Below are 15,149 nucleotides of genomic sequence, written 5' to 3'. Positions count from 1 at the left end.
CAAGTGGCGCGTTAGCGTCACCCACAGGGAGTGCCGGGTCGTCCGAGTGCGAAGCACAGCCCGCGAGGGCCGTTCGATGCCGCTTGCGGCTTTAATTATTATTATTTTTTTTTTTTCTTCTTTCTTCTGCACTTTGAGCAGGAATTTGACCCCCTGAACATATTCAAAAACTCACCAAATTTTGCCCAAAATTCAGGTCTGCCGAAAAATTTATTTTTTTATATGGTGCATCATTGGGCATAAAAAAATGGCGCGACAGCGCCCCCTGCAAAAGTCAAAATACATTGCGTCAATGGGAGACGTCCCGACGTCAACTTTGGCGTAGAGCCACGAAATTCGGTACACGCATTCTTCAAGTGATGCCAAAAAAAAAAGATTATTATAGCCACGCCCTCGGATGCACCGGAAGTCGGCCATCTTGGATTGAAAATTACAAAATGCCGAGTCAGCGTTTTCGCTGACCTCGCATTTTCGTCAACTCCTCTGAAGGCGCTTCATCTGCAAGGCTGAAATTCACTGTACATCATCTAGACAAGTGGGGCATCAAAAGTTATCCAATTCATGATGATCCCTACTACGGTTTCCGTGCGGCGAAGCCGCAAAATTCCATCAGAATTTTTGCAAATTTCAAAAGTCTAAATTTGCTCCCGTTTGCGCATGCAAAGTCCGATTTGGCTCAAATTCGAATCAGTTGTAAAACTTTCGGGCTTAAAGCTACTCATTATGGTAGAAACTAAATTGGCGCGATAGCGCCCCCTACAGAACACCTAATAAATTTGTATGGAGGACCGAAAATTTAGTTTTCCCAAATGTTACCAAATTTGACACAAAATTCCATTGGGTCATCCCAATCAATAAAGTCAATCAGACCTATGTCGTCTTTTGCACCGTGTTGCCATGGCGATGCGCCAAACTGCCAATGTTATCCTAATGGGAAACCTCACAATTTTTCCCATTCATGGGAAAAATATTAGTTTCATGGAATAATGTGAAATTTGACACCATGACTCTTCATGTCATCCTGATCAAAAAAGTCAATCAGACCCATGTCATATTTTCCACTGGGTTGCCATGGCGATGCGCGAAAGCGCCCATGTTATCCTAATGGGGAAATTTCCAAATTTTCGTACATTTCAAAGTCTTATAACGACTTATTACCGTCAACGACGGACATAAAATTTGGCACAGTGATTCTTCAGGTCGTCCCCGTCAAAAAAGTCCGGGGGGCCAAGTTTGTATTTTGCACGGTGTTGCCATGGCGATGCCTGGAAAACCCATGTTGTTGCATTTTGTGCATCAGCACAAATTGACTTGTTTGGTGACAAGTGCAGCCCAAAGCCGCAATAAAAAAGGGACAAGTGGCGCGTTAGCGCCACCCACAGGGAGTGCCGGGTCGGCCAAGTGCGAAGCACGGCCCGCGAGGGCCGTTCGATGCCGCTTGCGGCTTTAATTTTTTCTTCCTCTTCTGCTCTTTGAGCAGGAATTTGACCCCCTGAACATTTTCAAAAACTCACCAAATTTTGCCCAAAATTCAGGTCTGGCGAAAAATTTATTTTTTTATGTGGTGCATCATTGGGCATAAAAAAATGGCGCGACAGCCCCCCCTGCAAAAGTCAAAATACATTGCGTCAATGGGAGACGTTGCGACGTCAAGTTTGGCGTAGAGCCACGAAATTCGGTACACGCATTCTTCAAGTGATGCCAAACAAAAAAGATTATTATGGCCACGCCCCCTGACGCACCGGAAGTCGGCCATCTTGGATTGAAATTTCCAAAATGCCGAGTCAGCGTTTTCGCTGACCTCGCATTTTCGTCAACTCCTCTGAAGGCACTTCACCTGCAGGGCTGAAATTCACTGTACATCATCTAGACAAGTGGGGCATCAAAAGTTATCCAATTTATGATGATCCCTTTTACGGTTTCCGTGCGGCGAAGCCGCAAATTTCCATCGGAATTTTTGCAATTTTCAAAAGGCAAAATTTGCTCCCGTTTGCGAATGCAAAGTCCGATTTCGCTCAAATTCGAATCAGTTGTAAAACTTTCGGGCCTAAAGCTACTCATTATCACAGAAAGTAAATTGGCGCGATAGCGCCCCCTACAGAATATCTAATACATTTGTATGGAGGACCGAAAATTTAGTTTTCCCAAATGTTACCAAATTTGACACAAAATTTCATTGGGTCATCCCAATCAATAAAGTCAATCAGACCTATGTCGTCTTTTGCACCGTGTTGCCATGGCGATGCGCCAAACTGCCAATGTTATCCTAATGGGAAACCTCACAATTTTTCCCATTCATGGGAAAAATATTAGTTTCATGGAATAATGTGAAATTTGGCACCATGACTCGTCATGTCATCCTGATCAAAAAAGTCAATCAGACCCATATCATATTTTTCATTGGGTTGCCATGGCGATGCGCGAGAGCGCCCATGTTATCCTAATGGGGAAATTTCCAAATTTTCGTACATTTCAAAGTCTTATAACGACTTATTACCGTCAACGACGGACATAAAATTTGGCACAGTGATTCTTCAGGTTGTCCCCGTCAAAAAAGTCCGGGGGGCCAAGTTTGTATTTTGTACGGTGTTGCCATGGCGATGCCTGGAAAACCCCAAATTTTGCCATTTTGTGCATCAGCACTTCCAATGTGTTTTGACTTGTTTGGTGACAAGTGCAGCCCAAAGCAGCAATAAAAAAGGGACAAGTGGCGCGTTAGCGTCACCCACAGGGAGTGCCGGGTCGTCCGAGTGCGAAGCACAGCCCGCGAGGGCCGTTCGATGCCGCTTGCGGCTTTAATTAGGCCCGAGCCCCTACAGGGCGTAGGGCCTATTGCTTCCGCAACGATGAGTGCGAAGCACTCATCGTTGCAAACTGTCTTCACGAAGTTGCGCGCGAAGCGCGCAACTTCGTGGCAGCACCGCGACCTTGCACAGACTCCTGTGTCCTAGCAACCCATGCCGTAGGCATGGGACATACATATTTGTTTTTGCTAGCATGTCAGCGTCAACATTGAGTCAATGGGCGAAGCCCATTGACTCAATGTTGACGCTGACGCAGCGCGAAGCGCTCATGTCCCCAAACACACTCCTGACATCGAGCCCTATCCAAGCCCCCATGCCGCAGGCATGGGCCATACTTGTTACTGCTAAAATGAATGGAAGTCAATGGGAGGTCAATGGCGGACCCCGACGCCATGGCGAATGACGAGCGCGTTAGCGCTCGTCATTCGCCATTGACCCCACGGTGACGTGGGGAAAGTCGAGAGCTTTCAAAAAACGTATAATATGTCATTGTAATGTTATCGGATATATTGTTTTTGCTAAAAATATTATTATTTTTTTTTTTTTTTTTTTTATTTCTTCTTCCTTCTGCTCTTTGAGCACTAATTTGACCCCCTAAACATATTCAAAAACTCACCAAATTTTGCCCATCATTCAGGTCTGGCGAAAAATTTATTTTTTTATGTGGTGCATCATTGGGCATAAAAAAATGGCGCGACAGCGCCCCCTGCAAAAGTCAAATTTTTGACGTCAATGGGAGACGTCGACGTCAACTTTTTCATACAGCCACGAAATTCGGTACACGCATTCTTCAAGTGATGCCAAACAAAAAATATTATTATGGCCACGCCCTCTGACACACCGGAAGTCGGCCATCTTGGATTGAAAATTCCAAAATGCCGAGTCAGCGTTTTCGCTGACGTCGCATTTTCGTCAACTCCTCTGAAGGCGCTTCACCTGCAGGGCTGAAATTCACTGTACATCATCTAGACAAGTGGGGCATCAAAAGTTATCCAATTTATGATGATCCCTATCACGGTTTCCGTGCGGCGAAGCCGCAAAATTCCATCGGAATTTTTGCAATTTTCAAAAGTCAAAATTTGCTCCCGTTTGCGCATGCAAAGTCCGATTTTGCTCAAATTCGAATCAGTTGTAAAACTTTCGGGCTTAAAGCTACTCATTATGGTAGAAACTAAATTGGCGCGATAGCGCCCCCTACAGAACACCTAATAAATTTGTATGGAGGACCGAAAATTTAGTTTTCCCAAATGTTACCAAATTTGACACAAAATTCCATTGGGTCATCCCAATCAATAAAGTCAATCAGATCTATGTCGTCTTTTGCACCGTGTTGCCATGGCGATGCGCCAAACTGCCAATGTTATCCTAATGGGAAACCTCACAATTTTTCCCATTCATGGGAAAAATATTAGTTTCATGGAATAATGTGAAATTTGGCACCATGACTCTTCATGTCATCCTGATCAAAAAAGTCAATCAGACCCATGTCGTATTTTTCACTGTGTTGCCATGGCGATACGCGAGAGCGCCCATGTTATCCTAATGGGAAAATGTCCAAATTGTCGTACATTTCAAAGTCTTATAACGACTTATTACCGTCAACGACGGACATACAATTTTGCACAGTGATTCTTCAGGTCGTCCCCGTCAAAAAAGTCTGGGGGGCCAAGTTTGTATTTTGCACGGTGTTGCCATGGCGATGCCTGGAAAACCCATGTTGTTGCATTTTGTGCATCAGCACAAATTGACTTGTTTGGTGACAAGTGCAGCCCAAAGCCGCAATAAAAAAGGGACAAGTGGCGCGTTAGCGCCACCCACAGGGAGTGCGGGGTCGGCCGAGTGCGAAGCACGGCCCGCGAGGGCCGTTCGATGCCGCTTGCGGCTTTAATTATTATTATTTTTTTTTTTTCTTCTTTCTTCTGCACTTTGAGCAGGAATTTGACCCCCTGAACATATTCAAAAACTCACCAAATTTTGCCCAAAATTCAGGTCTGCCGAAAAATTTATTTTTTTATATGGTGCATCATTGGGCATAAAAAAATGGCGCGACAGCGCCCCCTGCAAAAGTCAAAATACATTGCGTCAATGGGAGACGTCCCGACGTCAACTTTGGCGTAGAGCCACGAAATTCGGTACACGCATTCTTCAAGTGATGCCAAAAAAAAAAGATTATTATAGCCACGCCCTCGGATGCACCGGAAGTCGGCCATCTTGGATTGAAAATTACAAAATGCCGAGTCAGCGTTTTCGCTGACCTCGCATTTTCGTCAACTCCTCTGAAGGCGCTTCATCTGCAAGGCTGAAATTCACTGTACATCATCTAGACAAGTGGGGCATCAAAAGTTATCCAATTCATGATGATCCCTACTACGGTTTCCGTGCGGCGAAGCCGCAAAATTCCATCAGAATTTTTGCAAATTTCAAAAGTCTAAATTTGCTCCCGTTTGCGCATGCAAAGTCCGATTTGGCTCAAATTCGAATCAGTTGTAAAACTTTCGGGCTTAAAGCTACTCATTATGGTAGAAACTAAATTGGCGCGATAGCGCCCCCTACAGAACACCTAATAAATTTGTATGGAGGACCGAAAATTTAGTTTTCCCAAATGTTACCAAATTTGACACAAAATTCCATTGGGTCATCCCAATCAATAAAGTCAATCAGACCTATGTCGTCTTTTGCACCGTGTTGCCATGGCGATGCGCCAAACTGCCAATGTTATCCTAATGGGAAACCTCACAATTTTTCCCATTCATGGGAAAAATATTAGTTTCATGGAATAATGTGAAATTTGACACCATGACTCTTCATGTCATCCTGATCAAAAAAGTCAATCAGACCCATGTCATATTTTCCACTGGGTTGCCATGGCGATGCGCGAAAGCGCCCATGTTATCCTAATGGGGAAATTTCCAAATTTTCGTACATTTCAAAGTCTTATAACGACTTATTACCGTCAACGACGGACATAAAATTTGGCACAGTGATTCTTCAGGTCGTCCCCGTCAAAAAAGTCCGGGGGGCCAAGTTTGTATTTTGCACGGTGTTGCCATGGCGATGCCTGGAAAACCCATGTTGTTGCATTTTGTGCATCAGCACAAATTGACTTGTTTGGTGACAAGTGCAGCCCAAAGCCGCAATAAAAAAGGGACAAGTGGCGCGTTAGCGCCACCCACAGGGAGTGCCGGGTCGGCCAAGTGCGAAGCACGGCCCGCGAGGGCCGTTCGATGCCGCTTGCGGCTTTAATTTTTTCTTCCTCTTCTGCTCTTTGAGCAGGAATTTGACCCCCTGAACATTTTCAAAAACTCACCAAATTTTGCCCAAAATTCAGGTCTGGCGAAAAATTTATTTTTTTATGTGGTGCATCATTGGGCATAAAAAAATGGCGCGACAGCGCCCCCTGCAAAAGTCAAAATACATTGCGTCAATGGGAGACGTCCCGACGTCAACTTTGCCGTAGAGCCACGAAATTCGGTACACGCATTCTTCAAGTGATGCCAAAAAAAAAAGATTATTATGGCCACGCCCCCTGACGCACCGGAAGTCGGCCATCTTGGATTGAAAATTCCAAAATGCAAAGTCAGCGTTTTCGCTGACGTCGCATTTTCGTCATCTCCTCTGAAGGCGCTTCACCTGCAGGGCTGAAATTCACTGTACATCATCTAGACAAGTGGGGCATCAAAAGTTATCCAATTTATGATGATCCCTTTTACGGTTTCCGTGCGGCGAAGCCGCAAAATTCCATCGGAATTTTTGCAATTTTCAATAGTCAAAATTTGCTCCCGTTTGCGCAAGCAAAGTCCGATTTTGCTCAAATTCGAATCAGTTGTAAAACTTTCATGCCTAATTCTCCTGATTGTGAAACAAATAAATTTGGCGCGACAGCGCCCCCTATAGAATAACAAATAAATTTGTATGGAAGGCTGAAAATTTAGTTTTCCCAAATGTTACCAAATTTGACACAAAATTCCATTGGGTCATCCCAATCAATAAAGTCAATTAGACCTATGTCGTTTTATGCACCGTGTTGCCATGGTGATGCACCAAACTGCCAATGTTATCCTAATGGGAAACCTCCCAATTTTTCCCATTCATGGGAAAAATATTAGTTTCATGGAATAATGTGAAATTTGGCACCATGACTCGTCATGTCATCCTGATGAAAAAAGTCAATCAGACCCATGCAATTTGTTTCACTGGGTTGCCATGGCGATGTGCGAAAGCGCCCATGTTATCCTAATGGCAAAATTTCCAAATTTTCATGCATTTCAAAGTCTTATAACGACTTATTACCGTCAACGACGGACACAAAATTTGGCACAGTGATTCTTCAGGTCATCCCCGTTGAAAAAGTCCGGGGGGCCAAGTTTGTATTTTGCACGGTGTTGCCATGGCGATGCCTGGAAAAAACAAATTTTGCCATTTTGTGCATCAGCACTTCCGATGTGTTTTGACTTGTTTGGTGACAAGTGCAGCCCAAAGCCGCAATAAAAAAGGGACAAGTGGCGCGTTAGCGCCACCCACAGCGAGTGCCGGGTCGGCCGAGTGCGAAGCACGGCCCGCGAGGGCCGTTCGATGCCGCTTGCGGCTTTAATTTTTTTTTTTTCTTCCTCTTCTGCTCTTTGAGCAGGAATTTGACCCCCTGAACATATTCAAAAACTCACCAAATTTTGCCCAAAATTCAGGTCTGCCGAAAAATTTATTTTTTTATGTGGTGCATCATTGGGCATAAAAAAATGGCACGACAGCGCCCCCTGCAAAAGTCAAAATACATTGCGTCAATGGGAGACGTCCCGACGTCAACTTTGCCGTAGAGCCACGAAATTCGGTACACGAATTCTTCAAGTGATGCCAAAAAAAAAAGATTATTATGGTCACGCCCTCTGACGCACCGGAAGTCGGCCATCTTGGATTGAAAATTCCAAAATGCAAAGTCAGCGTTTTCGCTGACGTCGCATTTTCGTCAACTCCTCTGAAGGCGCTTCACCTGCAGAGCTGAAAATCTCTGTACATCATCTAGACAAGTGGGGCATCAAAAGTTATCCAATTTATGATGATCCCTATTACGGTTTCCGTGCGGCGAAGCCGCAAAATTCCATCGGAATTTTTGCAATTTTCAAAAGTCAAAATTTGCTCCCGTTTGCGCATGCAAAGTCCGATTTGGCTCAAATTCGAATCAGTTGTAAAACTTTCGGGCCTAAAGCTACTCATTATGACAGAAACTAAATTGGCGCGATAGCGCCCCCTACAGAACATCTAATAAATTTGTATGGAAGGCCAAAAATTTAGTTTACCCAAATGTTACCAAATTTGACACAAAATTCCATTGGGTCATCCCAATCAATAAAGTCAATCAGACCTATGTCGTCTTTTGCACTGTGTTGCCATGGCGATGCGCCAAACTGCCATGTTATCCTAATGGGAAAATTTCCAAATTTTCGTACATTTCAAAGTCTTATAACGACTTATTACCGTCAACGACGGACATAAAATTTGGCACAGTAATTCTTCAGGTTGTCCCTGACAAAAAAGTCCAACGGGCCAAGTTTGTATTTTGCACGGTGTTGCCATGGCGATGCCTGCAAAACCCATGTTTTTGCATTTTGTGCATCAGCACTTCCCATGTGTTTTGACTTGTTTGGTGACAAGTGCAGCCCAAAGCCGCAATAAAAAAGGGACAAGTGGCGCGTTAGCGCCACCCACAGGGAGTGCCGGGTCGGCCGAGTGCGAAGCACGGCCCGCGAGGGCCGTTCGATGCCGCTTGCGGCTTTAATTTTTATTTCTTCCTCTTCTGCTCTTTGAGCAGTAATTTGACCCCCTGAACATATTCAAAAACTCACCAAATTTTGCCCATAATTCAGGTCTGGCGAAAAATTTATTTTTTTATGTAGTGCATCATTTGGCATAAAAAAATGGCGCGACAGCGCCCCCTGCAAAAGTCACTTTTTTGACGTCAATGGGAGACGTCGACGTCAACTTTTTCATACAGCCACGAAATTCGGTACACGCATTCTTCAAGTGATGCCAAACAAAAAATATTATTATGGCCACGCCCTCTGACACACCGGAAGTCGGCCATCTTGGATTGAAATTTCCAAAATGCCGAGTCAGCGTTTTCGCTGACCTCGCATTTTCGTCAACTCCTCTGAAGGCGCTTCACCGGCTGGGCTGAAATTCACTGTACATCATCTAGACAAGTGGGGCATCAAAAGTTATCCAATTTATGATGATCCCTTTTACGGGTTCCGTGCGGCGAAGCCGCAAAATTCCATCGGAATTTTTGCAATTTTCAAAAGTCAAAATTTGCTCCCGTTTGCGCATGCAAAGTCCGATTTGGCTCAAATTCGAATCAGTTGTAAAACTGTTGGGCCTAAAGCTACTCATTATCACAGAAAGTAAATTGGCGCGATAGCGCCCCCTACAGAACATCTAATACATTTGTATGGAGGACCGAAAATTTAGTTTTCCCAAATGTTACCAAATTTGACACAAAATTCCATTGGGTCATCCCAATCAATAAAGTCAATCAGACCTATGTCATCTTTTGCACCGTATTGCCATGGCAATGCGCCAAACTGCCAATGTTATCCTAATGGAAATTCTCCCAATTTTTCCCATTCATGGGAAAAATATTACTTTCATGGAATAATGTGAAATTTGGCACCATGACTCTTCATGTCATCCTGATTAAAAAAGTCAATCAGACCCATGTCATATTTTTCACTGGGTTGCCATGGCGATGCGCGAGAGCGCCCATGTTATCCTAATGGGAAAATTTCCAAATTGTCGTCCATTTCAAAGTCTTATAATGACTTATTACCGTCAAAGACGGACATAAAATTTGGCACAGTGATTCTTCAGGTCGACCCCGTCAAAAAAGTCCAGCGGGCCAAGTTTGTATTTTGTACGGTGTTGCCATGGCGATGCCTGGAAAAACCCAAATTTTGCCATTTTGTGCATCAGCACTTCCAATGTCTTTTTACTTGTTTGGTGCCAAATGGAGTCCAGAGCCCCAAAACAGAAGGGACAAGTGGCGCGTCAGCGCCACCCACAGAGAGTGCCGGGTCGGCCGAGTGCGAAGCACGGCCCGCGAGGGCCGTTCGATGCCGCTTGCGGCTTTAATTTCTTCTTCCTCTTCTTCTTTTTTTATTCTTCTTCTCCTTTTTCATCTTATTTTCTTCTTCTTCCTCTTCTTTTCCTGACTCTTCTTTTTTTGCTTCCTCTTCTTGTCCCTTCTGCTTCTTCAGATTTTTTCTTCTTTTTTATTCTTCTTCTTCTTCTTCTTCGTTATCTTCTTGTTTTCTTCTTCCTCTTATTCTTCTTCTTCTATTTCTTCTTCTTCATTACAAACAGAAGCAGGTGTGTGTATAAAAGTTCTTTACCGGATTATTAAATTGCGATTGTATCACTGACGTTTCCAGTTTTGCTTTTCCTTGGAGTGTTTTCCATTTTCCTGAATCAAAACCCCTAAAAGCCTCTTTCCCATCTCACTTTTGGTGCGTCCTTATCCTCCTCCAGTCATGTGATCTGATATTAAATGTTCCGTTATCATCGATTATCGGGCAGGTGAGATGTTCCGTCAGTTTCTGGGGTCGTTCCTCATTGACACATTCCACACAGGGCAGTTCTCCTCTAACAGTGACAACCAACCCACTTTTTCATACAGAATCCACTGCTTCTTTAAGTCGTAAAGCACAAATGCACAAAAAACCTCTGCGATTACATGTTTTTTTATTTGAATAGAAAACTAGATGATGAAATTTAATGCGTTTCTTACAAAAACTTCCTTGTGCTCGTCTCATAAAAGTGAACGTCTGTCACTATTTGATGTGTGAGTGAATCATTAACCAGACGAGTGAGTGATTTCAGGTTCACGAGCTCAAACCAAGGCCAAAATAAACTTGTAAAGTGTGATCTAAAATTAGGAAAGAGTTCACGTTCTCAAAACATTATTTTTTCATGAAAGTTAATTTTGTCGTTAAAGGTGCACTATGCAGCTTTTCTGATGGCTGCTGTTTTTCCTTGCCTTGAATTGGCATTAAACGTGTCTTATCCATCCATTTATCCATTTTCTTCCGCTTATCCGAGGCTGGGTCACGGGGCCAGGGGACTCCCAGACTTCCCTCACCCCAGACACTTCCTCTACCTCCTTCGGTGGGACCCCAAGGCGTTCCCAGACCAGCCGAGACACATAGTTGCTCCAAAGTGTCCTGGGTTGTTTCCGGGGCCTCCTCCTAAACATCCAGTATCTTATTCAGTATAAATGTTTTAATTGTGGACAAAAATAAATATTGTTATGGGCCCGTAAGAAAAGAACGAGGAGGACAAAGGCAGCAACGTTTGAACGCTTGTAGGACCTTAAAAAAATAATCGTTTTGTTTCTGTTGTGTGTATTTGTGTATTTGAATCGTGTTCAGTGGAGCATATGGTGCGAATGTAAGACAACGTTTTGTGTGTTGAGGTGTGTGAAGGTGCAAACGCAAAAAAACAAAAAACAAAAACTACAGCGCGGTGTTGGACCAGAGGATGAACTGCAAAGAGAGAGAGAAAGGTAGAAGTAGGTCTTTTATCCTACAGGGAAAAACACTGGAACTCTCCACCACTGCCTCGGAAAAAAAACACATGGGTTAGGAACGGGGTCACGATGGGAACTGTGATAATACTGAAAAATTATAAGCGGGCTCGCCTCTCCACAGACCTGATTTGCAACTTGGTCTGGTGTCTGTGTAATCCCTCAGTCGTCCAGGTCTGATCCATAGCAAAAGACAAAGTTTAAATGTGTCTGTCTGGACCCCAGTCTGCTGTACATCTCCATCTCAAAGACAGTAACCACACTTTTGAAGATAATGAGGTTCAGATCTTAGCCAGAGAAATGAAATGGTTTGAGCGGGGAGTTAAAGAAGTTATTTTTGTTAGGAAAACGAATGCTTCCTTAAACAGGAATGGGGGCCTTAGACATCATCTATGCCCCATCTATAACACCATTATCAGATCCAGACCAAGAGAACAATAGCAGGGTCGTTAAAGTTTGAATAGGGGAGTTTCTGCTGGAACTGGAGACAAAAGCTGTTTACAGTTTCATTGTAGTTGGCTCCTCCCTTCTGATAGATATAAGACAGTGTCCACCAGTAATCTGACCAGAACTGAAGAAGCAGCTTGGGTGAGCAGCAATTTGTCCAGTTGACAGATTTAAATTTTGTCTTTCGTTAACTTGGTCAGGTGGTGTTGCATGCTTGTTTCCATGGTGATAGATAGTAAAAAGATAGAATAGAAAAATTGTCAATTGCCAATCTGTCAACTGGACAAAAAGTGGACAGACTGGATCATCCCTGGACGACTGAGAGATTGCACAGACCTGGTGATAGATATGTTCAATGCCAAACTGTGAGACATTCCAGGCAAAGCAAAAACGTCGCTTTGGTCTTAAAATGTTCGTATTAACGCGTTCTAGTATTTTTATTTCACTATTTTGTCCGTAAATCACGATATGAACATTAATAACAGACAAATCAGACGCCTTCTTTCCCTGAGGTCACTCTTGCTAGCGTTAGCAACAGGTTTGATTGACAGCGTTGCTAAGGGAAGAGGCGTTACGTCCAAAAGCCTCGCTCCAGATTGGCTCTTTGGTTGCTATGATACTCGCGTTCGTAATTCCAACTACGAAACTCGGCTCCGAATTGGCCTCTATAACCGTTAGCATCGATGAGCTTCATTTGTCTGGAGCCGAATGCTACAGGCGCCAAAACCCACACCAAAATAAGAGCAAAACACGGTCAGTCTCAACTCACTAGAGCCAGTCTCCGATAACAGAACAACTCTAAACACTAAATATCAGATCATTACAGTATTAAGAACTTTTCCTGTCTCCGTATAATCTCACAGCCCTATATAATTTTGTGTTGTATCTGAAACTCCGCCATAATGAGATGCCTCTGAACTGCAGCCTCCTAATTAGCTGCATGTCTGCGCATCTGCCAGAAGAGGGGGCTGCTCTATAAATAGCAACCGCTTGAAATACTTGCCGCCTCCGTTTCCTCCTCTGCTGTCATTTTGTTCACATATTTCTTGCGGATCCTCCTCAGCTTGATCTTTCGTATGGTATTTTTGTAATGTCCTAGTTAGCCGCTGCCAAATTCAAGAATATTAATAATTCACATAGAAATACACCATGGAGGGGAATAGAACCTGCCACATGCTGCCAAAACCAAACATGTGAAAAACTGCCATTAAAAATAAATGCAACAGCTGCTCGGGTGTTTAAATAGTAACAAGGAGAGTCACTTTTTGGATGGGACTGTGTGAGATATGACGATTTATTGCTGTATAGTGAATATAGATGTGCCATAATGTAGTTAAAGGTCATATATTACACAAAATTGAGTCTTGTGAGGTGTAAGTCATGTTATAATGCTGTTACGTCATCAAAAACAGACCTGGAGTTGTGTTTTGTTTCATTCACACGTGTTTGAGTAACCCTGCATTATTAGTCTGTACATCTCCACAGCTCAAAATGCTCCGTTCCACCTTGTGATGTCATGAAGTGGTAGTTTTGCGAGTTAACAGCTACCATTTACCTTTAGTTTGTTAGAAGAGATTGGAGATTCTAGGGCTGAAATCATCCAAATGATTCTTGTGAAGGTGTGTGGAGTTTAAAAACACAGCGGCGCACTTCCTGTATTACCACATGATGACATCACGAGGTGGAACTGAGTGTTTTCGGAGTGCTTTCAGTTTGAGAGAAGAACTCAGCCTAAATATGCAGGATTTGTGTGTTAAACATGTGTGAATGAAACAAAACAAAAAGGAAACAATATTAGAACAGATCAGAAAACAGCGCAAAACAGGCTCACAATGCTCTGTCCCACCTCGTGATGTCATGAAGTGGTAGTTTTCAAGTTAAGAGCTGTTGTTTTACCTTTAGTTCAGAACAGATTGGCAACTCTGGGGCTGAAATCATCCAAATGATTCTAGTGAAGGTGTGTGGAGTTTAAAAACAGAGCGGAGCACTTCCTGTATTACATGATGACATCACAAGGTGGAACAGAGTGTTTTCAGTTTGAGAAAAGAACTTAGCTTAAACAGGATGAGGAAACAACATTATAACATAGATCAGAAAATAGCGTAATATGAGCCCTTTAAGATGTTCTCCTCACGATAAGAAGGTCTCTGGTTGAATTTCATGATTGTGTGAGGCGTGTGGGGTTTGCGTGTTCTTCCTGTGTCTGGTGCATTCGAGCGCTTCAATTTCCTAAGATTTGGAGAGTTCCTGGGAGCTAGAACGTAGTTGCAGGTTTAGAAATCAAGATGGGTCAAATACGACAGACAAATTTGTTGTTCTTGTTGTTGTTTGTGGATTGTAAAACGCAGCCAAATTTCACGATATTTGCCTAACTCATCTATGTTATAATGTTGTTTCCTCGTCACAAACAGACCTGGAGTTGCGTTTTGTCTCATTCACACATGATTAACACACAAATCCTGCATATTTAGGCTTTCTTTGCGCTAAACACACACAAACACATACACACACACACTAAAACCTCTTCCTCAGAACAAAACAAAGGTGTAACCAGAACCGAAACAAGATGTCAACTTTTTGTTTTACTTTTAATTTTAGTTTAGTTACTTCACTTTTTATGTTAGATTCTGCAGACCTGGAGTTTTGTTTTGCTTCTTTCACACATGTTTAACGCACAAACCCTGCAAAATTAGGCTTTTTTCTCAAATGGAAAACGCCCTGTTCCACCTTGTGATGTCATCATGTGGCAATACAGGAAGTGCTCCGCTGTGTTTTTAAACTCCACACACCTTCGCTAGAATCACTTGGATCATTTCCGCCGCTGGAATTGCCAATTTTACTCTACTTAAGTTAAGAGACGGGCTGTTGAAAGCTCGAAAACTACCACTTCATGACGTCACAAGGTGGAACGGAGCATTTTGAGCTTTGGAGATGAAGATGCAGGGTTACTTAGACAAGCGAGAATGACACAAAACACAACTCCAGGTGCGTTTTCGATGAGGTAACAGCATTAAAACACAGCTTAAAGTCCATTTTGCGCGATATATGACTGCGTTTTAGTTGCTGCGTCTATTTTACAAACAGAATTTCACTTGAACTCGATGAATCCACGAGGGAAGAGGAGGTTGTTGACTGATGCAGCAGTAGCAGAGGGGAGAGAGGGCTCCGGCTCCTCCCCCTCCCATAGACTGACACCTGTTTGGTCCTGTTTAGTGTCACTGACAGCTAGCCCCACTAACCATCTGTGCGAAAGGTAAATCAGAGCAGACCTGTGTGCACCATCCGGAACTTTACCAGCCTCTGTCAGACCCAAAGGACCAGAAAACACC

The sequence above is a fragment of the Periophthalmus magnuspinnatus genome, chromosome 24, assembly GCF_009829125.3.
Source record: "Periophthalmus magnuspinnatus isolate fPerMag1 chromosome 24, fPerMag1.2.pri, whole genome shotgun sequence".
In the NCBI taxonomy this organism is placed as follows: Eukaryota; Metazoa; Chordata; class Actinopteri; order Gobiiformes; family Gobiidae; genus Periophthalmus; species Periophthalmus magnuspinnatus.
The sequence above is the reverse complement of the archived record's forward strand: the minus strand, read 5'-3'. Positions refer to the sequence as shown.